Source organism: Bombina bombina, chromosome 3 (assembly GCF_027579735.1).
Source record: "Bombina bombina isolate aBomBom1 chromosome 3, aBomBom1.pri, whole genome shotgun sequence".
Lineage (NCBI taxonomy): Eukaryota > Metazoa > Chordata > Amphibia > Anura > Bombinatoridae > Bombina > Bombina bombina.
The window spans coordinates 659244311-659271061 of NC_069501.1; the positions used below are offsets into that span (position 1 = coordinate 659244311).

General features: G+C 41.4%; 1 protein-coding gene across 1 annotated transcript in view; it reads right to left on the minus strand.

Annotated features, from left to right (window-relative positions):
* Positions 1-26751, minus strand: part of TRIM37 (tripartite motif containing 37) — a 1136753-nt gene that overhangs the window by 1006587 nt on the left and 103415 nt on the right. The window lies entirely within an intron of this gene.

Below are 26751 nucleotides of genomic sequence, written 5' to 3' on the forward strand. Positions count from 1 at the left end.
GTCTCTAGCCTGACAGAGAAAGAATCAGACACTAAATCTTACCTGAAACCTAAAAAGGTGACCCTTGTCTAAGGAATCAAGAAACTCTTTTGTAAATTGATCCTCCAACCATGTCTTTGAAGAAACCACACTAGTAGTTTTGAGTGAGATTCTGCTAAATGAAAAGATTTGAGCTAGTACCAAGATATCTTCCAAATAAGGAAACACCGCAATACCCTGCTTTCTGATTACAGATAGAAGGGCACCAAGAACCTTTGAAAAGAATCTCTGAGCTGTCGTTAGGCCAAATGGAAGAATGACAAATTGTTAATTCTTATTTAGAAAAGAGAATCTCAGAAAACAATAGTGGTCTGAATGTTTCGTAATGTGAAGATAAGCGTCCTGTAAATCTATTGTGGAAATGAAGTGACCTTGCTGAACAAAAGGCAGAATAGTCCTTATAGTCACCATCTTGAAAGTTGTGGCTCTTACAAAACGATTTAAAAATGTCAGATCCAGAATTGGTCTGAACGAATCTTCTTTCTTTGAGACAATGAATAGATTTAAACAGAAACCCAAACTCCGTTCCTGCAGAGGAACTGGAACAATCACCCATGAAAACTCTAGATCTGAAACACATTTCTGAAAAACCTGAGCTTTCACAGGGTTTGTTGTAACATGGGAAAGAATCCTTCCGTGGGAGGTTTTATTCTGAAACCTATTTGATACCCCTGAGAAAACAATATTCTGAATCCACTGATTTTTAACAGAAACTGTCCAAATGTGTTGAAATAAATTCAATCTGCCCCCCCATCAGTTGAACTGGTTTAATGGCCGCACCTTCATGAAGTATTAGGGGCTGAATTTGGTTTTATTTATAAGGCTTGGATTTATTAAAATTCGGAGTAGATCTCTAATTAGAGCCAGAGACCTTAGGGGAAGAAAAAACAATTGAGAGCTTAAAATTACCCATAGATTTCTTATCTAGGGACAGAAAAAAAACTCCCTTTCCCCCAGTAATAGTGGAGATAAAAAAAATCCTATCGATAACCTAAAAAATTACTATCCTAAAACGATAAGATAGTAACCTAAATTTAAACACCATATCAGAGATTTAAGCCATAAAACTCTTCTAGTAAGAATGGCTAAAAACAAAGATTTAATATCAATTAAAATGACATAAAATAAGGCATCACAAATTAAATGATTAGTATGTCGAAGTAAAAGAACAATGCTTAGACAATTCAAGATCTGATAACAAAACTGTCCAACCAAAAGGTTGAAACAGCAGCAACATCAGCCATAGAAATGGCAGGTTTAAGAATATAGCCAATATGTAAATATGCTTCTGTAAGATAGGATACAAACTTCCTATCTAAAGGATCCTTAAAAGAAGAAATATCTTCCATAGTATAGAAGTACATTCGGCAAGAGTAGAATAGCCCCATCTTAGAGACTTTTTCCCAAAAACTCTAAATTAGCCACAGGTAAAGAAGAAGAAAGGTAAAAAGAAGCACTAAGTTGAGATTCCTTACTAAACATATGAGAGATAGCATCTAAAATAAGAAAAACTTCAAGAGTAACCTCAGAAGCTTTAAAAAAAAAACAGAATTCAAACATTTGCTATTCTTGTTATCAAGTGGACTATATTCCTCAATGCCCAAAGTAAACAATACTTCCTTAATAAAGAACGATTATACTCAATAGAAAGGTTAATTTATTAATATCAGTCTCTGAAGTAGAATCCTCTGAGTCAGAAAAATCCTCATCAGCAGAAATACTTCAGTAAGCTGTCGATCAATACAAACTTCATTAGATTTCTGAGAAGTTAGGAAAGATCTTTTACGTTAATTTGAAGGAGGAATAACAGTCATAGCCTTCTCTATGGCTGGTAGCAATATAATCCTTTATATCTACAGGGATATCATATACATTAGACTGTGCAGGTTTAACAGTAGATGTATTTGTACTAAAGAAACATTATCAGTATGAAATTATATAACATAACAAGTGCCACATATTTGAACTGAAGAAATAAGATCAGCTAATTAACAATATACACACTTAGCTTTGGTAGAAATTGGGTACAGGCAGCTTGGTTCCTACGCAGAGGCAGGATCAGTTTGAGACATCTTGCAAAATGTAACAACAAAAAAATAACATTTAAACAAAAAATCAAATTTCCTAAAAATAGTTTCGGGAATGGGAAAAAATGCTTATGATAAATTTCTTATACAAAAGTAAAATCAAAAGCAAGCAACCTTCTATGAATCAAATGAGAGCAGAGAGCAAAAGAGAGAGACTTAATATAACAAATTTAGGCGCCAAGAACGGCGCAAATGCAGAGAAAAAAAACTTTTGGTGCTAACCAAATTAAATGAGGAAACTTGCGTCATAACAGGCGCGACTTTGCGGCAAAAAAAACTCGCAAACAAGAAAGTCGCAAGAAATTACATATCTCGCGTCATGGCCAATGCAACTTTGCGCCAAAAATTTCGCAAAAAAGCGTAACATTCTGCACCATCGCGACCTAAGCCCACGAAAATAACTAACTGGAATGCCAGGTAAGCCTAAAAACTCCCATAAACATAATTTCCAAGCTGAAACTGTTAGACTGCAGAGGGAAATACACAGACCTGACTCATGGCAAATATATACAATATACATTGAAAACTTTATAATATAAAGTGCCAAACATAGCTGAGTGTGTCTTAAAAAAATTATATATACTTACCAGAAGACACCCATCCACATATAGCAGACAGCCAAACCAGTACTGAAACATATCAGCAGAAGTTATGGTAGAGGAGTATAATGTTGATGCGTAAAGGGAGGCAGCAGATGAATCTCTGCGACCAAGTACAGAGAGCCTTAGAATAGATTATCCATAGGTGAAAACATGGGATCAATGGCAATACTCCCTTCACATCCCTAAGACAAACACTGTACTTTGAGAGGAACTGGGCTTCAATATGCTTAGAAGCGCCTATCACAGAAGAAAATAAAGCACAACTTGCTTCACCACCTCCACAAGGAGTCAAAGTTTGTAAAACTAAGGTATGAGTGAGGTGGGAGGTGTATTTATAGGCATTTTAAGGTTTGGGAAACTTTGCCCCCTCCTGGTAGGAATGTATATCCCATATGTCACTAGCTCATGGACTCTTGCCACTTACATGAAAGAAAAGCAGGTTTACAAAAGTTAAATTTGCATTACGTAATACCAACCCTCCTGCATTACATGATACAGAATTGCTCCCCTATTCTCCAAACATCCTATAAAGACTTGGCTGCAAAACTCAACAAGGACCACACACACAAGAAAAAAAAATCAATGAAAAATTATTTTTTTATAAATTTGTCAGAACTTCTTAGTAGCATCAATGTAATATTTAAATGCCCAAACAACGTCCAAAGTATGCAAAGATCTCTCTGAAGCATTCTTGGGATTAGGACACAAAGAAACAAGCTAATGTTCTCTGAAGAAATAACCTTAGGCAAAATGTCAAAAGAAGTCCCTAAAACTGAGTTATCCTGATGACAAAATCAAAAGAGGAGCACAAGAAAGAGCATATAACTCAAACTCTTCTAGCAGAAGAGATAGCCAAAAAAGTAATAACACTTTCCATGAAAGCTATTTAATATGCCCCCTTATGTATAGATTCAAAACGAGGAGCCTGCAAACCACTCAACACCAAATTAAGATTCCATGGAGGAGAAATTGGCTTGATTAAAGGTTTAATACGGACCAGAGCCTGAAAAAAAAATTAATATAGTTAGCAATCTGCCTGTGGAATAAAACTGAAAGAGCAGAAATCTGCCCCTTCAGTGAACTGGCAGATAAGCCCTTATCCAGACCATCCTGTAAGAACTGCCAAATTCCTAGGAATTCTGTAAGAATGCCAGGAAAAACCATGATCTACACACCAAGAAATAAAGGCCTTCCAGACCTTGTGATAGACTTCCCTAGTTACAGGCTTACACATCTGAATTAAGGTTTAAATCACAGAATCAGAGAAACCCCTATGCCCAAGGGCTAAACGTTCAATTTCTATGCCATCAAGTTCAGAAACTTGAGATCTGGATAGAAAAACGGAACTTGAGACAGAAGGTCTGACCGCAGATCAGCATACCAAATCCTGTGAGGTCAAGCCAAGAATTCTCTAGGCTTATCTTGGAAATCACTCTGGATAGAAGTACCAGAGGAGGAAACAGATAATCAAGCTGAAATGACCAAGGAGCTACTAGAGCATCCAAAAACTCTGCTTGAGGATCCCTGGACCTTGCAAAGTATCTGGGAAGTTTCTTGTACAAAACGAGAAGCCATCAGATCTATCCGTTGAGATACCAAAGATCCACAATCTGATTGAATACATCCTGGTGAAAAGGCCATTCTACTGCATGTAGAGATTGACGACTGAGAAAGTCCTCTTCCCAGTTGTTCACCCCTGGAATATGAAATCGCAGAAACTAGACAAGAAGTGATTTCTGCACATGAGAGAATTCAAGACACCTCCCTCATGGCTAGGGAACTGGGGAGTATCCCCCCCCCCCCCCCCCGATGATTAACATAAGCCACATGGTCTGTCTGAAAATGGAGATGAGATTTCCTTTTCAACAGAGGCCAAGCTTGAAAAGCCCAGAAAATTGCATGAAGTTCTGAAACATTTATTGGTAACCTTGCCTCCCAAGGATCCCAAACCCCCAAACAGCTCCCCAACCTGAGAGACTTGCATTTGTAGTGATCACAGTCCAGGTAGGAAGAGCAAAATAATCCCCCTGAATAAAAAACTGATAATCTAGAAAAGTCAGAGACTAACTTGTATTGTCTCAAACTTATATTTTTGGATCCAGAGTATAGTCTCTGCCCCATACGAAGCATACAAAGCTAAAAGGATCTCAGTGAAAACGAGCAAACAGAATTGCATCTGAAGCTGTAATCATAAGACCTAGTACTTCCATACAAAGAGCAAATGAAGGGAGAGAGAGAGACTGAAGGCAAAAACAAGCAGTCACCAATTTTAACCTTCTCAGCTCTGTTAGACTGAATCTATTTGAAATCCCTTCACAAATTACATTTGTTTGAGGAATCAGAACATTTTGGAAAAACTGATCCTCCAACCATGTTTTTGAAGAAACGAGGAGTCTGTTGGTGTGAGATTCAGCTAAAGGAAAAGACTAAGCTTGAACCAAGATGTTGTCCAGATAAGGAAACACTGCAATACCCTGAGTTCTGATCACAGAAAAAAGGGCACCCAGAACCTTTGTGAAAATTTTTGGAGCTGTAGCCAGACTAAATGGAAGAGCAACAAACTGAAAATGCTTGTCCAGAATGGCAAACCACAGAAACTGGAAATTTGTCTCTGAAATGGAACATGAAAGCAAGCATGGAGAAAAAAGAAGAGGGCGCCTCATAGTGTATTACAAATAGTTAAGATTGTTTAGCACACCGAAGGTAATATGCTCACCAGAAAGAGTTGCACCGTACTGTGACCGATGCTAGAACGCAGGCTAGCACTTAATGCAGCGGCTAGTACACTGTCAGCTGTTCCTTAGCTGGCGGTTGCTGTGAAAACCGGAATAATCTCTTGTTAGGTACTCGTTCAAACCAGAATTTCTTGCTGATAAGAAAGGAGATGAGCTGAAACTAAGTCAGCAAATAAAAGACAACTTCCAGGATGTTTATAAAAACAAACACTTAAATATCTTTTTGCTGCAGCACGTTTCTCGACCGCTCAGTGGTCGTTTCCTCAGGCACATGCAAAAGACTGATACAAGCTTGCTTCATTAGCATCATTAAATACACATGTGATGGTACAGGAAGTTGTCAGGTTAAAAAAGAAGAACCAATGAGAGTATACAAAGTCTAGGTAATATAAATGTTGCAATGCGTTAGGTGTTGTTTTTCAAACACTAGTAAAAACAATTATATACAATAGTCACACATTAAAAAAAACCAACAATGGATACATAATAACAAAAAGAGAATCATAACCCCGATAGAATGTATGATGTATTTGTTTGTTTTCTCTTTTAAATAATATTTACAAAGACTGTTTAAAAATTGCAGTAGACAAACCTTAAGAACAACATAGTTTGTCAGCCATATTATAGTCACATTGCATGAATAATTGTGTGAATACAATGTTGTGTGATTTGTTGTGTCTTTTCGTAATAATACCCACTTATGTGAAAAAAAGGGGGGCTGAGAGTCTAACATACAGTTCGATATGTATGTTAATTATCAATCTCTGATTTTTTTCCTTCTTAGTTAAAAGTCCCACTGTACAAGAGCAAAACATAATAATATACAAAGAGTTTCCCTTTATTGTATCACTAAAAACCTTTATCTTTCTCTACTTATATGTAGAGAATGTACATGTTTAAAAAGTGGTATTCACCAGTTAAAGGGCCATTGTCTCTTATAGCTGGACTGTCTTGTCCTACAGAAATTAATATTTCACAGACGTAAGTTGTGTGCCTATGAAAACCTATGATAGAATATAATCAATAATCACGTGTATATAAACTGTTAAAAATGAATTCTATATAAAGATGTGCAAAATGTATTTTGAAAGAACCTGGCCACAATTGGTGCATCGACCATACCAATCTGCTGTAGTGTGTTCAGATATTGTACTGTATATGATGTTTAAGAGAAATATAGTTTGATATACCTTTATCCCTATCAAATTAATTACCTAATCTCAAATGGTGTCAATGCAAGATAGTCTATTATTTGACTTGTAGGGTGTCACCTAATGTAAATTATTCCACTGGTGTAATGGAATTTTGTCTTGTGTGATTGTATCATGTTGATCCATGCCCTATTGGAGGATATGAAACAAAGGAAGTGGAAAACTGGAACATGTTGTGGATACAATACCCAAAGCACAACAAGATTGTGACTTGATAATGATACTACTAAAAAGAATGACTAAAAATAGACTAATTAAAAGCTGCCAGATCGAGGTTAGAATTGAGACCTAAAGGATGTAGGGTTTTCAGCTTGAAAGGTAAGAAACTTAAAATCTATTGTGGAAAAAAAACTGAGCTTGCCAACCGAAAGGCAGAATAGTCCGAAAAGTTTAAATTTTGAAAGATGGAATCCTTACAAATGTGTTCATAGGTTTCAGATACAGAACTGGTCTAAAAGTACATTCTTTCATTGAAACATTGAAGAGATTTGAATAAAAACCAATACCCTGTCCCTGCAAAGAAACTGGCACAATCACTCACATAGTTTCCAGATCTGAGACAGACTGGAAAAAAAGCTCGAGCTTTTGCAGGATTCCTTGGAACATTGGACAGAAAAAACATTCCCCTGGAAGGCCTTGTTCAGAATCCTAGTCCATGTCCCTGAGAAACTATTTTCAGAACCCATGGATCTGGAACACAGTGAAACCAAGCCTCCTGAAAATGGCTTAATCTGCCCCCTACCAGAACTTCTGAATCGGGGGCCGCACCTTCATGCAGACTTGGTAGTATTTCTTACCCTGCTTTGACTTGTTCTAGTTCCAACAAGGTCTCCACACTGAGCAGAGGAGTCAAGATTTTGTTCCTTATTCTGACGAAAGGAATGAAAACTATTAGAAGCTTTAGATCTCCCTCTGGACTTTTTATCCTGAGGAAGAAAAGCACCTTCAGATCCAGTAACAGTAGTAATCAAAATCCAGATAATCATCTTTCATTCCAGGGAAAGAAGTTGTTTGGTTCTGACACCATATCAGCAGACCAGGATTTAAGCCATAAGGCATGCGTTTGACATTCATTTTCATAATATCAAATAAAGCATCACAAATGAAAGAATTTCCACTTTTGAGTAAACCCAAAAGGTTAGCATGGCAGAGTCATCAGAACATTGTTCTGAAAGACTAGGCAACCAGTAAGTTGAAGCAGCAGCCACATCAGCAATAGAAATAGCTGGCCTGAGCAAAAACCCTGCTTGTAAAAAGGCCCTTCTATGAAAAGACACTAATTTTCAATAAAAAGAGTCTTTAGAAGAAGTACGGTCTTCCAAAGGAATAGTAGTACATTTAGCCAGAGTGGAAATGGGGCATCTACATTTGGAACAGTTTCCCATAAATCAACAGTAGCAGTAGGTAAAGGATATATTTTCAACTTTAAACAAAAAAGAGGAAATATCAGGTTCAACATCAGTTGAAGTTTCCTCATCACCAGAGGAACCTTTACCATCTGAAGACAGAACCATATCCCTGGTTTCAGGGCGCACAGAACTTGTAGAAGGTAAAATATGAACTGACCATTTACGCTTGTTTGAAAGCGGGAGAGCAGCTAGCACCCCAGATACTGCAGTCTTGATACATTTTTTTACAGTAGGTGAAACAATATCAACATTTTCCTGTAATGAACAAACAGAAGGTGCATTAATACCCAAAGAAACAGCATTAGGTTGGTCTGATTGCATTAACAAATCTAAACATGAGTCATATAAATGAGCTGGAGAAGGCATCTCAGCTTTTTTAAAATAAGCAGACCTAATATGGGTAGATAGGTGTTCAGGGAACTCAGTTTCTGAGGTAGATATAGGGACAGAATCAAACTGCTCCAATAAAGCAAATGACAAAACAATGCAATAAACACTAACCCCCTTAAAAAGCTTACTCCCTCCAAAGAAGCTTTTAAATAAACTCGCAGATACAATGCACGCTAAGCAGAACTGCAAAACAAAACAGGAGACATCAACTTTACGTCCGAAAGGCAGATAACGCTCATCAGAAAGAGGAAAAAAAAAAAAATTATGCTTTTCTGATAAATTTCTTTCTTTTCAGATATGGTGAGTCCACGGCTTGAGTAATTACTGTTGGGAATATTACTCCTGGCCAGCAGGAGGAGGCAAAGAGCACCACAGTTAAACTGCTAAGTATCACTCCCTTACCCACAACCCCCCAGTCATTCGACCAAAGGAAAATGGAGAAAAAGGAGTAACACAAAGTGAAGTTATAGTCAAAAGAACAACTGTCTTAAACTAAAAGGGTGGGGCCGTGGACTCACCATATCTGGAAATAAATACATTTATCAGGTAAGCATACATTTTGTTTTTCTTTCCTAAGATATGGTGAGTCCAAGGCTTAAATAATTACTGTTGGGAACTAATACCCAAGCTAGAGGACACGGATAAATAGGGAGGAACAAAAGAGACGGTCCTAAACAGAAGGCATCACTGCTCTAAGAATCTTTCTCCAAAAAGAAGCCTCAGCCTAGGCAAAAATATCAAATTTGGAATAAGTATGTAGAGAAGACCAAGTTGCAGCCTTGCAAATTTGTTCCACAGACGCTTCATGTTTGAAAGCCCAAGAAGAGAAGACAGCTCTTGTGGAATGATACGTAATTCTCTCAAGAGGCTGCTGTCCAGAAGTCTCATAAGCCAAACGAATGATACTTTGTAACCAAAAAGAAAGAGTAGTAGCAGTAGCTTTCTGACCTTTATGTTTACCAGAGAAACAAAGAAGGCAGAAGACTGGTGAAAAGCCTTAGTCGCCTGTAAGTAGAATTTAAGAGCATACAACATCCAAATTGTGTAACAAACGTTCTTTGGAAGAAGAAGGATTAGGACACAGAGAGGGAACAACAATTTTCTAATTGATATTTCTATTAGAAACAAGCTTAGGAAAGAAACCTAACTTAGTACGAAGAACCGCCTTATCGGCATGAAAAATAAGATAAGGGGAATCACACTGCAGAGCTGAGAGTTCCGAGACTCTTCTAGCAGAAGAGACAGCAACAAGAAACAAAACCTTCCAAGATAACAACAATGTCTATGGAATGCAATGGCTTAAACAGTGCAAGCTGTAAAACTTTAAGAACAAGGTTAAGGCTCCAAGGAGGAGCAACAGACTTAAAGACAAGCCTGATTTTGACCAAAGCCTGACAAAAAGATTGCACATCTGGCACATCCGCCAAACGTTTATGTAGTAAAACTGATAAAGCAGAAATCTGACCCTTCAGGGTACTGACTGACAATCCCTTCTCCAGGCCTTCCTGAAGATAAAATTCTAGGAATTCTAATTCTACTCCAAGAGTAGCCTTTGGATTCACACCAATAAAGATATTTGCGCCATATCTTATGGTAAATCTTTCTAGTAACAGGCTTGCAAGCCTGAATCATGGTCTCAATGGCCGACTCGCTTAGACGAATTACGCGTTCAATCTCCAAGCAGTCAAATTCATAGAAACAAGATTTGGATGAAGGAAGGGACCCTGTATCAGGAGGCCCTTCCTCAGAGGTAGTCTCCAAGGTGAGACAGATGACATCTCCACTAGGTCTGCAAACCAGATCCTGCAAGGCCATGCAGGGGCTATTAGAATCACCGACGCCCTCTCCTGTTTGATACGAGCAATGACTCGTGGAAGGATACAAGCAATGACTCGTGGAAGGAGAGCAAACGGAGGAAACAGGTATGCCAACCTGAAAACCCAAGGAACCGCCAGAGCATCTATCAAAACGGCCTGCGGATCTCTTGACCTTGAACTGTATCTTGGCGATCTGACGGGACGCCATCAGATCTAAGTTGGTCACCCCCCCCATTTGAGGACTAAGCTGGAAAACACCTCCGGATTAAGTTCCCACTCCCTGGGATGAAAAGTCTGTCTGCTCAGAAAATCCGCTTCCCAGTGGTCTACACCTGGAATGTGGATGGCAGATAGACAGCAATTGTGGGTCTCTGCCCACTGTAGAATCTGAGTAACCTCCTTCATGGCTAAGGAACTCCGAGTTCCTCCCTGGTGATTGATGTAAGCCACAGAGGTTATGTTGTCTGACTGGAACCTGATAAACTGGGCTGAGGACAACTGAGACCAAGCCAATAGAGCATTGTAAATCACCCTGGGAAGAGCAGACTCCTCCCGAGTCCAAAGTCCCTGAGCTTTTAACGAGTTCCAGACTGCTCCCCAGTCCAGCAGGAGAAAGTCCGGAGAAAAGTCCAGATATATCTTCCTCACCAGACTTATGAGAAAGGGCAACTTGGGAAGCAGAACTGAGGACAGGCCCCTTACTTTCTGAATTTCTAGATTTCCTCTTGCGTTTTCCCTGTAATCTGGGAATGGCAGCTAATGCCGCAGATACCGCTGAAGATACCTGGGCAGGAATTTCTACTTTTAAATAAACTCCATTAGGAGTTAGAGGAACCGCAGGGAACTGCATGTGATGCCATTAAAGCTTGGGACATAGCAGGAGAAAGCTGAGGTATTATTTTAACAGCATCATCCTGAGAGACAGGCTCAAAACATTTTACCTTTATTTTGCAAGGTTTTCTTGACACATGAAGAACAAAATAGCATAGGAGCTACAATTTGTGCATCCAAACATAATAAGCATGAATTAATGAGAACAGGCTCTTGCTCCATATCAGACATGTTGTGAAACAGTAAATAAAACTTGTACAGATAAGATTCAAAGATTTTATTATTAAATTAACATAAGCAAGGAAAAAAATGAAATTTATGCTTACCTGATAAATTTGTTTTTCTTGACACAGTGAGTCCACGGATCATCATATTTACTATTGGGAATATCACTCCTGATCAGCAGGAGGCGGCAAAGAGCACCACAGCAAAGCTGTTAAATACCACTCCCCTTACCCACAACCCCCAGTCATTCGACCAAAGGGAAAGGAGAAATGAAGTAATATAAGGTGCAGAGGTGCCTGAGGTTTATGTAAAAAACTGTCTGAAAATACAGGGCGGGCCATGGACTCACCGTGTCAAGAAAGAAACAAATTTATCAGGTAAGCATTTTCTTTCTAATGACACGGTGAGTCCACGGATCATCATAATTACTATTGGGAATCAATACCCAAGCTAGAGGACACGGATGATAAGGGAGGGACAAGACAGTTAGCCTAAACAGAAGGCACCACTGCTTGAAGGACCTTTCTCCCAAAAACAGCCTCGGCTGAAGCAAAAGTATCAAATTTGTAAAATTTTGAAAAAGTGTGTAAAGATGACCAAGTGGCAGCCGTGCAAAACAGCCGTCGTGGAGTGAGCCGTGATTTTCTCAGGAGGCCGCTGATCAGCAGTCTCATATGCCAAGCGAATAATACTCCTCAACCAACAAGAAAGTGAAGTAGCCGTAGCTTTCTGACCCTTACGCTTCCCAGAAAAAATTACAAATAAAGAAGAAGACTGGCGAAAATCCTTAGTCGCCTGTAAATAATATTTCAAAGCACAAACTACATCAAGGTTGTGCAACAAACGTTCCTTATGAGAAGAAGGATTAGGACACAAAGAAGGAACAACAATTTCCTGATTAAAATTCTTATCAGAAACAACCTTGGGAAGAAAACCTAATGCAGTACGAAGTACTACCTTATCAGAATGAAAAATAAGAAAAGGAGACTCACATTGCAATGCAGAAAGAGATAGCAACCAAAACAAAAATTCCTGGTGAACAAAGAATGCATAGGCTCAAACAGAGCCTGTTGAACTCTCAAAACTAAATTAAGACTCCAAGGAGGAAGACTCAACGTCTAATACATCCGCCTGACAATTATGTAACAAAATAGATAAAGCAGAAATTTGACCCTTTAGGGTACTAGCAGATAAACCCTTCTCAAGACCCTCCTGGAGAAAAGACAAAATCCTAGGAATCCTGACTCTACTCCAAGAGTAGCCCTTAGATTCACACCAATACAGATATTTACGCCATATCTTGTAATAAATCTTTCTAGTCAAAGGCTTACGTGCCTGAATCATAGTCTCAATAACTGACTCAGAAAAACCACGCTTAGATAGAATCAAGCGTTCAATCTCCAAGCAGTCGGCTTCAGAGAAATGAGATTTGGATGATGGAATGGACCCTGAAGTAGAAGGTCCATCCTCAACAGAAGACTCTAAGGTGGAAAGGATGACATCTCCACCAGATCTGCATACCAGATCCTGCAAGGCCACATCGGTGCAATGAGAATTACCGACGCCCTCTCCTGTCGGATCCGAGTAATAACTTGAGGAAGAAGGGCAAACGGAAGAAACACGAATGCCAGACTGAACTTCCAAGGAACTGCTAGAGCATCTATTAGAAGCGCTTGAGGATCCATTGACCTCGCACCGTACTTCGGAAGCTTGGCATTGTGACGAGATGCCATAAGATCCAACTCCGGTTGACCTCACCTGAGAATCAAACTGGAAAACACTTCAGGATGAAGCTCCCACTCCCCCGGATGAAACTACTGTCTGCTCAGAAAATCTGCTTCCCAATTGTCCACCCCTGGAATGTGGATCGCAGACAGACAACAAATGTGAGCTTCCACCCACTGAATAATCCTGGCTACCTCCTTCATCGCCAAGGAACTCAGAGTTCCTCCCTGATGCTTGATGTAAGCCACGGACGTTATATTGTCCGACTGGAATCTGATAAACTGGGTTGAAGCCAACTGAGGTCAGGCCAGAAGAGCATTGAAAATTGCTCTCAGCTCTAAGACATTTATAGGAAGAACCGATTCCTCCCAAGTCCACACACCCTGAGCCTTTAACGAACCCCAGACAGCTCCCCAACCCAGCAGACTGGCATCCATGGTCAAAATCACCCAGGAAGGCCTGCAAAAACAGGTTCCCTGGGAGAAAAGATCCTGAAACAACCACCACGGAAGAGAATCTCTTGCAGCCTGATCTAGAACAATCTTTGGAGACAAATCTGTATAATCTCCGTTCCACTGTCTCGGCATGCATAAATGCAGAGGTCTGAGATGGAACCGAGCAAACGGAATGATGTTCATGACTGAGACTATTAGACCAATAACCTCCATACACTGGGCCACCGACGGGATGACTGAAGAGCCCAACCTGAATTGAACATTTTTGACTTCCTTGCTTCTGTCAAAAAGATCTTCATTTCCAGAGAATCTATAATGGTTCCCAAAAATACCACTCTTGTAGCAGGAATCAAGGAACTTTTTCCTAAATTCACCTTGCAACCGTGGGAGCACAGAAAAGACAACAGCAACTCAGTGTGGGAGTTTGCTAGCTGAAAAGATGGTGCCTGAACTAAAATGTTGCCCAAATAAGGAGCTACCGCAACCCCCCTGCAATCTGAGAACTGCTAGCAACGCACCCAGAACCTTTCAAATTACCCTTGGAGTTGTTGCAATACCGAAAGGAAGAGCCACAAACTGAAAATGCTTGTCTAGGAAAGCAAATCTCAGAAACTTGTGATGATCCTTGTGAATGGAAATATGCAGATATGCATCCTTTAGATCTACTGTAGTCATGAATTGACCCTCTTGAACCAGAGGAAGAATTGACCGAATAGTTTCCATCTTGAAAGGCGGAACTCTGAGAAACTTGTTTACACACTTGAGATCCAAGATGGGTCTGAAAGTTCCCTCCTTTTTGGGAACGATAAACAGATTGGAATAAAAACCTAGTCCCTGCTCCTGAACTGGAACAGGCCCGATCATGCCCGTGTCGGAAAGATCCTGAAAACAACTAAAGAATGCCTTTCTTTTTATCTGGTCTACAGATAACCTTGATAGATGAAACCTGCCCCTGGGAGGAACATTTTTGAACTCCAGCCTGTATCCCTGGGACACAATATCTAACACCCAGGGATCTGGAACGTCCCAAACCCAGGCTTGAGCGAACAGGGAATGTCTGCCCCCCACAAGATACACTCCCGAGACTGATTAGGTCTCCAAGAAGGCTTGGATTGATCCTGCTTGGAGGAGGAAGAGGTAGACTTACCAGAGAAGTTACGAAAGGAACCAAAATTACATTGACAACCTTTCTGCTTATTTCTCTTATCCTGAGGAAGAGAATGCCCCTTCCCACCAGTAATATCAGAATTAATTTCAGTCAAACCAGGCCCAAACAAAGTCTGAAAGGAATCGATAAAAGCTTAGACTTGGATGATACATCCGCAGACCAGGACTTTAACCATAAAGCCCTGCGAGCCAGAATAGCAAAGCCAGAAATCTTTGCATGCAACTTGACAACCTGCAAAGAAGCATCCGCAATAAAAGAATTGGCCATTTTTAAAGCCTTAATTCTATCCTGAATCTCCTCCAGAGAAGTCTCCTAATGAATAGAATCAGACAACGCATCAAACCAATATGCAGCGCACTGGTAAGCGTAGCAATACATGCAAAAGGCTGCCATTGGAGGCCCTGGTGAACATAAATCCTCTTAAGCAAAGTCTCCAACTTCTTATCCATAGGAACCTTAAAAGAGCAACTATCCCCAATAGGAATAGTGGTCCTCTTAGCCAAAGTGGAAATAGCTCCCTCTAACTTAGGAACTGTCTGCCAAGATTCCTTAATAGAATCCGCAATAGGAAACATCTTCCTAAAAATAGGAGAAGGAGAAAAAGGAATTCCAGGCTTCTCCCATTCCCGAGAAATAATCTCTGAAACCCGATCCGGAACAGGAAAAACTTCCGCCACGGAGGGAGCCTCAAAAAACTTATTAAGCTTGGGAGTAACTATAACCATTGAATCAGAGTCCTCCAAGGTAGCTAAAACCTCCCTAAGTAACAAACGGAGGTGCTCCAGTTTAACCCCTTAATGACCACAGCACTTTTCCATTTTCTGTCCGTTTGGGACCAAGGCTATTTTTACATTTTTGCGGTGTTTGTGTTTAGCTGTAATTTTCCTCTTACTCATTTACTGTTCCCACACATATTATATACCGTTTTTCTCGCCATTAAATGGACTTTCTAAAGATACCATTATTTTCATCATATCTTATAATTTACTATAAAAAAAATTATAAAATATGAGGAAAAATTGAAAAAAAATACACTTTTTCTAACTTTGACCCCCAAAATCTGTTACACATCTACAACCACCAAAAAACACCCATGCTAAATAGTTTCTAAATTTTGTCCTGAGTTTAGAAATACCCAATGTTTACATGTTCTTTGCTTTTTTTTGCAAGTTATAGGGCCATAAATACAAATAGCACTTTGCTATTTCCAAACCATTTTTTTTTTCAAAAACAGAATTTATGCTTACCTGATAAATTACTTTCTCCAACGGTGTGTCCGGTCCACGGCGTCATCCTTACTTGTGGGATATTCTCTTCCCCAACAGGAAATGGCAAAGAGCCCAGCAAAGCTGGTCATATGATCCCTCCTAGGCTCCGCCTACCCCAGTCATTCGACCGACGTACAGGAGGAAATATGCATAGGAGAAATCACATGATACCGTGGTGACTGTAGTTAGAGAAAATAATTCATCAGACCTGATTAAAAAAACCAGGGCGGGCCGTGGACCAGACACACCGTTGGAGAAAGTAATTTATCAGGTAAGCATAAATTCTGTTTTCTCCAACATAGGTGTGTCCGGTCCACGGCGTCATCCTTACTTGTGGGAACCAATACCAAAGCTTTAGGACACGGATGAAGGGAGGGAGCAAATCAGGTCACCTAAATGGAAGGCACCACGGATTGCAAAACCTTTCTCCCAAAAATAGCCTCTGAAGAAGCAAAAGTATCAAATTTGTAAAATTTGGCAGAAGTGTGCAGTGAAGACCAAGTCGCTGCCTTACATATCTGGTCAACAGAAGCCTCGTTCTTGAAGGCCCATGTGGAAGCCACAGCCCTAGTGGAGTGAGCTGTGATTCTTTCAGGAGGCTGCCGTCCGGCAGTCTCATATGCCAAACGGATAATGCTTTTAAGCCAAAAAGAAAGAGAGGTAGAAGTTGCTTTTTGACCTCTCCTTTTACCAGAATAAACAACAAACAAAGAAGAAGTTTGTCTGAAATCTTTAGTGGCCTCTAAATAGAATTTTAGAGCACGGACTACGTCCAAATTGTGTAACAAACGTTCCTTCTTTGAAACTGGATTCGGACACAAAGAAGGTACAACTATCTCCTGGTTAATATTTTTGTTGGAAACAACTTTCGGAAGAAAACCAGGCTTAGTACGCAAAACCACCTTATCTGCATGGAACACCAGATAGGGCGGAGAACACTGCAGAGCAGATAACTCAGAAACTCTTCTAGCAGAAGAAATTGCAACCAAAAACAGAACTTTCCAAGATAATAACTTAATATCTACGGAATGTAAGGGTTCAAACGGAACCCCTTGAAGAACTGAAAGAACCAGATTAAGACTCCAGGGAGGAGTCAAAGGTCTGTAAACAGGCTTGATTCTAACCAGAGCCTGAACAAACGCTTGAACGTCTGGCACAGCTGCCAGCCTTTTGTGAAGTAAAACAGATAACGCAGAAATCTGTCCCTTCAGAGAACTTGCAGATAATCCCTTCTCCAAACCCTCTTGCAGAAAGGATAAAATCCTAGGAATTTTAATCTTGTTCCATGGGAATCCTTTAGATTCACACCAATAGATATATTTTTTTCCATATCTTATGGTAAATTTTTCTAGTTACAGGCTTTCTAGCCTGAATCAGAGTATCTATTACAGAATCTGAAAACCCACGCTTTGATAAAATCAAGCGTTCAATCTCCAAGCAGTCAGTTGGAGAGAGACCAGATTCGGATGCACGAATGGACCTTGAACAAGAAGGTCCTGTCTCAAAGGTAGCTTCCATGGTGGAGCCGATGACATATTCACCAGGTCTGCATACCAAGTCCTGCGTGGCCACGCAGGAGCTATCAAGATTACCGAAGCCCTCTCCTGGTTGATCCTGGCTACCAGCCTGGGAATGAGAGGAAACGGTGGGAAAACATAAGCTAGGTTGAAGGTCCAAGGTGCTACTAGTGCATCTACTAGAGTCGCCTTGGGATCCCTGGATCTGGACCGGTAACAAGGAACCTTGAAGTTCTGACGAGACGCCATCAGATCCATGTCTGGAATGCCCCATAATTGAGTTATTTGGGCAAAGATTTCCGGGTGGAGTTCCCACTCCCCCGGATGGAATGTCTGACGACTCAGAAAATCCGCTTCCCAATTTTCCACCCCTGGGATGTGGATTGCAGACAAGTGGCAGGAGTGATCCTCCGCCCATTGAATTATCTTGGTCACTTCCTCCATCGCCAGGGAACTTCTTGTTCCCCCCTGATGGTTGATATATGCAACTGTCGTCATGTTGTCTGATTGAAACCTTATGAATTTGGCCTTTGCTAGATGAGGCCAAGCTTTGAGAGCATTGAATATCGCTCTTAGTTCCAGAATGTTTATCGGGAGAAGAGATTCTTCCCGAGACCATAGACCCTGAGCCTTCAGGGGTTCCCAGACCGCGCCCCAGCCCACCAGACTGGCGTCGGCCGTGACAATGACCCACTCTGGTCTGCGGAAGCTCATTCCCTGTGACAGATTGTCCGGGTTCAGCCACCAACGGAGTGAATCTCTGGTCCTTTGATCTACTTGAATCGTCGGAGACAAGTCTGTATAATCCCCATTCCACTGTTTGAGCATGCACAGTTGTAATGGTCTTAGATGAATTCGTGCAAAAGGAACTATGTCCATTGCTGCAACCATCAATCCTATTACTTCCATGCACTGCGCTATGGAAGGACGAAGAACAGAATGAAGAACCTGACAAGAGCTTAGAAGTTTTGATTTTCTGACCTCTGTCAGGAAAATTCTCATTTCTAAGGAGTCTATTATTGTTCCCAAGAAGGGAACTCTTGTCGACGGGGAAAGAGAGCTCTTTTCTATGTTTACTTTCCATCCGTGAGATCTGAGAAAGGCTAGGACTATGTCCGTATGAGCCTTTGCTTTTGACAGAGACGACGCTTGAATCAGGATGTCGTCCAAGTACGGTACTACTGCAATGCCCCTCGGTCTTAGAACCGCTAGAAGGGACCCTAGTACCTTTGTGAAAATTCTCGGAGCAGTGGCTAATCCGAAAGGAAGTGCCACAAACTGGTAATGCTTTTCCAGAAAAGCGAATCTTAGGAACTGATGATGTTCCTTGTGGATAGGAATATGGAGGTACGCATCCTTTAAATCCACCGTGGTCATAAATTGACCTTCCTGGATGGTAGGAAGGATCATTCGAATGGTTTCCATTTTGAATGATGGAACCCTGAGAAATTTGTTTAGGATCTTGAGATCTAGAATTGGTCTGAACGTTCCCTCTTTTTTGGGAACTATGAACAGGTTGGAGTAAAATCCCATTCCTTGTTCTCTTATTGGAACTGGATGAATTACTCCCATCCTTAACAGGTCTTCTACACAATGTAAGAATGCCTGTCTTTTTATTTGGTTTGAAGATAATTGAGACCTGTGGAACCTTCCCCTTGGGGGTAGTTCCTTGAATTCCAGGAGATAACCTTGAGAAACTATTTCTAGTGCCCAAGGATCCTGAACATCTCTTGCCCAGGCCTGAGCAAAGAGAGAAAGTCTGCCCCCACCAGATCCGGTCCCGGATCGGGGGCCATCCCTTCATGCTGTTTTGGTAGCAGTGGCGGGCTTCTTGGCCTGCTTACCCTTGTTCCAGCCTTGCATCGGTCACCAGGCTGGTTTGGGTTGAGAAGTATTACCCTCTTGCTTAGAGGATGTAGAAGCAGAGGCTGGTCCGTTTCTGCGAAAGGGACGAAAATTAGGCTTATTTCTAGCCTTAAAAGACCTATCCTGAGGAAGGGCGTGGCCCTTTCCTCCGGTGATGTCTGAAATAATCTCTTTCAAATCAGGACCAAACAGTGTTTTGCCCTTGAAAGGGATGTTAAGCAATTTTGTCTTGGAAGACACATCCGCTGACCAAGACTTTAGCCAAAGCGCTCTGCGCGCCACGATAGCAAACCCTGAATTTTTCGCCGCTAATCTCGCTAATTGCAAAGCGGCATCTAGAATAAAAGAGTTAGCCAATTTGAGTGCATGAACTCTGTCCATAATCTCCTCATACGAAGATTCCTTATCGAGCGACTTTTCTAGTTCTTCGAACCAGAAACACGCTGCCGTAGTGACAGGAACAATGCATGAAATTGGTTGAAGAAGCTAACCTTGCTGAACAAACATTCTTTTAAGCAAACCCTCTAATTTCTTATCCATAGGATCTTTAAAAGCACAACTATCTTCTATGGGAATAGTAGTGCGTTTGTTTAGAGTAGAGACCGCCCCCTCGACCTTAGGGACTGTCTGCCATAAGTCCTTTCTGGGGTCGACTATAGGAAATAATTTCTTAAATATAGGGGGAGGCACAAAAGGTATGCCGGGCCTTTCCCATTCCTTGTTTACTATGTCCGCCACCCGCTTGGGTATAGGAAAAACATCGGGGGGCACCGGAACCTCTAGGAACTTGTCCATCTTACATAATTTCTCTGGAATGACCAAATTGTCACAATCATCCAGAGTAGATAATACCTCCTTAAGCAGTGCGCAGAGATGTTCTAATTTAAATTTAAATGTTACAACATCAGGTTCAGCTTGTTGAGAAATTTTCCCTGAATCTGAAATTTCTCCCTCAGACAAAACCTCCCTCCTGGCCCCTTCAGATTGGTGTGAGGGTATGTCAGAAGCGTTATCATCAGCGTCCTCTTGCTCTTCAGTGTTTAAAACAGAGCAATCGCGCTTTCTTTGATAAGTAGGCATTTTAGATAAAATATTTTTAATAGAATTATCCATAACAGCCGTTAATTGTTGCATAGTAATAAGTATTGGCGCACTAGATGTACTAGGGGCCTCTTGTGTGGGCAAAACTGGTGTAGACACAGAAGGGGGTGATGCAGTACCATGCTTACTCCCCTCATCTGAAGACTCATCTTGGGCACTATTATTATCTGTGGCATCATTGTCCCTACTTTGTTTGGACACCATGTCACAATTATCACATATATTTAAATGGGGAGACACATTGGCATTCATACATATAGAACATCGTTTATCTGATGGTTCAGACATGTTAAACAGGCTTAAACTTGTCAACAAAGCACAAAAAACGTTTTAAAATGAAACCGTTACTGTCACTTTAAATTTTAAACAGAACACACTTTATTACTGAAAATGCGAAAAAGTATGAAGCAATTGTTCAAAATTCACCAAAATTTCACCACAGTGTCTTAAAGCCTTAAAAGTATTGCACACCAAATTTGGAAGCTTTAACCCTTAAAATAACGGAACCGGAGCCGTTTTTACATTTAACCCCTATACAGTCCCAGGAATCTGCTTTGCTGAGACCCAACCAAGCCCAGAGGGGAATACAATACCAAATGACGCCTTCTATAAGCTTTTTCAGTGGATCCTAGCTCCTCACACATGCATCTGCATGCCTTGCCTTCCAAAAACAACTGCGCATTAGTGGCGCGAAAATGAGGCTCTGCCTATGACTAGAGAAGGCCCCCATCTGAAAAAGGTGTCCATACAGTGCCTGCCGTTTTTTAACAGCAATCCCCAAGATTATAATAACTATAAAGCGCTATAATCTGTCAAATATGCTTAGCAAGTAATCGTTTTAGCCCAGAAAAATGTCTACCAGTTTTTTAAGCCCTTATAAAGCCTTTATTCTTTTACTTAATCTAAGAAAATGGCTTACCGGTCCCCATAGGGAAAATGACAGCCTTCCAGCATTACCAAGTCGTGTTAGAAATGTGGCCATCATACCTCAGGCAGAAAAGTCTGCCAACTGCTTCCCCCAACTGAAGTTATTTCATCTCAACAGTCCTGTGTGGAAACAGCAATCGATTTTAGTAACGTCTGCTAAAATCATCTTCCTCTCACAAACAGAAATCTTCTTCTCTTTTCTGTTTCAGAGTAAATAGTACATACCAGCACTATTTTAAAATAACAAACACTTGATTGAAGAATAAAACTACATTTAAACACCAAAAAACTCTTAGCCATCTCCGTGGAGATGTTGCCTGTGCAACGGCAAAGAGAATGACTGGGGTAGGCGGAGCCTAGGAGGGATCATATGACCAGCTTTGCTGGGCTCTTTGCCATTTCCTGTTGGGGAAGAGAATATCCCACAAGTAAGGATGACGCCGTGGACCGGACACACCTATGTTGGAGAAATTAGCGCTAGTAACATTAGAACACTAATATCTTTCAGGAATCTCTGAATATCCATTGACATGTATATATTATTTTTTAGTAGACATCCCAAAGTATTGATCTAGGCCAATTTTGGTATATTTCATGCCACCATTTCACCGCCAAATGCGATAAAATAAAAAAAATTGTTCACTTTTTCACAAATTTTTTCACAAACTTTAGGATTCTCACTGAAATTATTTACAAACAGCTTATGCAATTATGGCACAAATGGTTGTAAATTCTTCTCTGGGATCCCCTTTGTTCAGAAATAGACTTATATGGCTTTGGTGTTGCTTTTTGGTAATTAGAATGCCACTAAATGCCACTGCGCACCACACGTGTATTATGCCCAGCAGTGAAGGGGTTAATTAGGGAGCATGTAGGGAGCTTTTTGGGGTAATTTTAGCTTTAGTGTAGTGTAGTAGACAACCCCAAGTATTGATCTAGGCCCATTTTGGTATATTTCATGCCACCATTTCACCGCCAAATGCGATCAAATTAAAAAAAACGTTAAATTTTTCACAATTTTAGGTTTCTCACTGAAATCATTTACAAACAGCTTGTGCAATTATGGCACAAATGGTTGTAAATGCTTCTCTGGGATCCCCTTTGTTCAGAAATAGCAGACATATATGGCTTTGGCGTTGCTTTTTGGTATTTAGAAGGCCGCTAAATGCCGCTGCGCATCACACGTGTATTATGGCGAGCAGTGAAGGGGTTAATTAGGTAGCTTGTAGGGAGCTTGCAGGGTTAATATCACATTTAGTGTAGAGCTCAGCCTCCCACCTGAAACATCAGACCCCCTGATCCCTCCCAAACAGCTCTCTTCCCTCCCCCACCCCACAATTGTCCCCGCCATCTTAAGTACTGGCAGAAAGTCTGCCAGTACTAAAATAAAAGCTATATTTGTTGTTTTTTTGTGTTTTTAAAAAGCATATTTACATATGCTGCTGTGTACTATCCCCCCTTAGCCCCCAACCTCACTGATCCCCCCCAAACAGCTCTATAACCCTCCCACTCTAACTTAATATGCGCCATCTTGGGTACTGGCAGCTGTCTGCCAGTACCCAGTTTAGAAGAAAATATGGGTTTTTTTTATTTTTATTAAAATTTTCTGTAGTGTAGCTTCCCCCCACACAAAACCAACCCCCCACCCCTCCAAGATCTATTTTTGTGCTTTTGCACAAACAAGATTTGGCCCTTTTTCCTAGCAATATTTTCCGTAGTGTAGAGGTTCCCACCCGCTCCCGCCCCGTGCACGCGCGCGCTCCCCCTAACGGCTCCGCCTCCGATCCCGCCCCCCTTGATGTCAGAAGATACACCGATGGCCACCCACCCGCCTCCCAAGTCGGCTCCCACCCACCAACGATACCGGCCATCGATGTCCGGTGCAGGGAGGGCCACAGAGTGGCTCTCTCTGCATCGGATGGCCATGTAAAGTTATTGCAGGATGCCTCCATATCGAGGCATCACTGCAATAACCGGAAAGCAGCTGGAAGCGAGCAGGATCGCTTCCAGCTGCTTTCCACACCGACGACGTGCAGGGTACGTCCTCAGGCGTTAACTGCCTTTTTTTTGAGGACGTACCCTGCACGTCCTCGGTCATTAAGGGGTTAAACCTGAAAGAAACCACTTCAGAATCAGCAGAAGGAAATACACCATCAGAGTCTGAAATTTCCCCTTCAGACGCTACTGAAGTATCTTCTTACTCAGACTCATGTAAAGGAACAATAGACATAACTCCCACAGAGACACAACCCTTAAACTAACTTTTGCGCTTCCCCTGAAAAGCAGGAAAAGCAGACAAAGCATTCGATACAGCAGAGGATATGTGAGTAGCCATATCCTGCAAAGAAAAAACAGTCTGAGACGAAAGGGCACTGCAAAAGGAGGATTGAGGATTGAGATTGGGATGATTGAGGAGAAAGCTGCGGAATAGATTGAACAGGAGACTCCTGAACATCATTCTCCTTAGAAAAAGAAAGCTCTGAATCAAAAAGCCTCTCTCTATACTGTAATGTTCTCTCTATACATGAGGAACAGAAAGGGATAGGCGGCTCCACATTAGCATCAAGGCATAAAGTGCAAGTAATATCCTGCAAGTCCAATTGCTCCATCTGTACACTAGCAAGAAAATATAATTCAGGAAAATCAAATTTCAAAAAAATTGCAGCCAAATTTTTTTTTTTTAAAAACGTTACTGTCCCTTTAAGAAACAAAACAACTATAATACACAGAAATTTCACAATGAAAAATAAAAACTGACACCTGCAGCACCTATGCACCTCAACAAGCCTTGCTGAGGTGCTTACCTGACCTTCCACGGACTATAGCAATAAGAAAATGTATGCTTACCTGATAAATGTATTTCTTTTTTGACAAGATGAGTCCACAAATCATTTTAATTACTAATGGTATATTTACCTCCTGGTCAGCAGGAGGCGGCAAAGAGCACCACAGCAAAGCTGTTAAATAGCTCCTCCCTTCCCTCCCACTCCAGTCATTCAACTGAAGTTGAGGAAGAAAGGAAAAGCCAAGGTGCAGAGGTGTCTGAAGCTTACAATAACCCACAACCTGTCTTACAAGAACAGGGCAGGCCGTGGACTCATCGTGTCAAAAAATAAATAAATACATTTATCATCAGGTAAGCATAAATTTTCTTTTCTTTTTCAAGACACGATGAGTCCACGGATCATCTTAATTACTAATGTGATTCAATACCAAAGCTAGAGTACACAGATGATACGGGAGGGACAAGACAGGGAACCTAAACGGAAGGCACCACTGCTTGAACCTTTCTCCCAAAAGCGGCCTCAGCCGAGGCAAGTGTGTCAAATTTGTAAAAAACTTTGAAAAAGTGTGAAGAGAGGACCAAGTTGCAGCGTTGAAAATCTGTTCCACAGAAGCTTCATTTCGGAATGCCCATGAGGAAGCAACAGCCCTCGTGGAGTGAGCCGTAACCCTCTCAGGAGGCTGCTGTCCAGCAGTCTCATATACAAAACGTATGATGCTCTTCATCCAAAAAGAAAGAGAAATAGCCGTAGCTTTCTGTCCCTTACGTTTTCCTGAGAAAGCCACAAACAAAGAAGAAGACTGACAAAAGTCCTTAGTCGTCTGCAGGTAAAACTTTAAATCACGGACCACATCCAAATTGTGCAGAAGTCGATCTTTTTTGAGAAGGATTGAGACACAAAGAAGGAACAACAATCTCCTGAATAATGTTCTGATCAGAAACAACCTTAGGAAGAAATCCTAATCTAGTAAGTAAAACTACCTTATCTGAATGGATAATAAGGTAAGGAAACTCGTACTGCAATGCCGACAGCTCTTACACTATACGAGCGGAAGAAATAGCAACAAGAAATAAACTTTCCAAGATAATAACTTAATATCTAAGGAATGCATTAGCTCAAACGGAGCCCCTTGAAGAACTTTGAGAACTTAATTAGGACTCCATGGAGGAGTAACTGGTTTAGACACAGGCCTGATCCTGACCAAGGCCTGACAGAAAGATTGTACATCTGGGACATCCGCAAGACGTTTGAGTAACCAAATAGATAAGGCCGAGATTTGACCTTTTAGGGGAACTCGTCGAAAAACCCTTCTCAAAATCCCTCTTGGAGAAAAGACAAAATTCTAGGAATCCTAACTCTACTCAACAAGTAGCCCTTGGATTCACACCAATAGAGATATTTACGCCATATCTTATGGTAAATCTTACTAGTTACAGGCTTACGAGCCTGAATCATGGTCTCTATGACCGAGTCAGAAAACCCCCGCTTGGACAAAATTTAAACGTTAAATCTCCAAGCAGTCAGCTTCAGAGAAACTAGATTTGGGTGAAGGAAGGGCCCTTGAATTAGAAGGTCATTCCTCAACGGAAGTCTCGAAGGTGGCAGAGATGACATGTCCACCAGATCTGCATACCAAATCCTGCGAGGCCAAGCCGAAGCAATGAGAATCACCGACGCCCTCTCCTGCTCGATTCAAGCAATGACCAGAGGAAGAAGCGCAAACGGAGGAAATAGGTATGCTAGACTGAAGGTCCAAGGAACCGCCAGAGCATCTATCAGTTCCGCCTGGTGGTCCCTGGATCTCGACCGGTATCTCGGGAGCTTGGCATTCTGACGAGATGCCATGAGATCTAATTTCAGGTGACCCCACTTAAGAATCAGGCTGGAGAATACTTCTGGATGGAGTTCCCACTCCCCCGGATGAAAGGTCTGCCTGCTCAGAAAGTCCGTCTCCCAGTTGTCCACCCCTGGGATGTGGATCGCCGACAGGTAGCAAGAATGGGCCTCCGTCTAGTGAATTATCTTGGTTACCTCCATCATCGCTATGGAACTCCTCGTTCCTTACTGATGATTGATGTAAGCCACTGAAGTATGTTGTCCGACTGGAACCTGAAAAACTGGACTGAGGCTAACTGAGGCCAGGTCAAAAAAGCATTGAAGATCGCTCTCAGTTCCAGAATGTTTATATGAAGAACAGACTCTGACTGAGTCCACACTCCCTGAGTCCTTAGGGAGCCTCAGACAGCTCCCCACCCGAGAAGGCTGGCATATGTTGTCACAATCACCCAAGACGGTCTGCGAAAGCAGGTTCCCTGGGAGAGATAATCCAGAGACAACCACCATTGAAGAGAGTCCCTTCTCTCCTGCTCAAGAGTTATTCGAAGAGACAGGTCTGCATAATCTCCGTTCCATTGCCTGAGCATGTTTAACTGCGGAGGTCTGAGGTGGAACCGATCAAACGGGATGTCTATTGCCGCCACTATCAGCCACATTACCTCCATGTACTGGGCCACTGACGGCCGAGGAGTGGACTGAAGGACTAAACAAGTATCGATAATCTTTGATTTTCTGAACTCTGTCAAAAAAAATCTC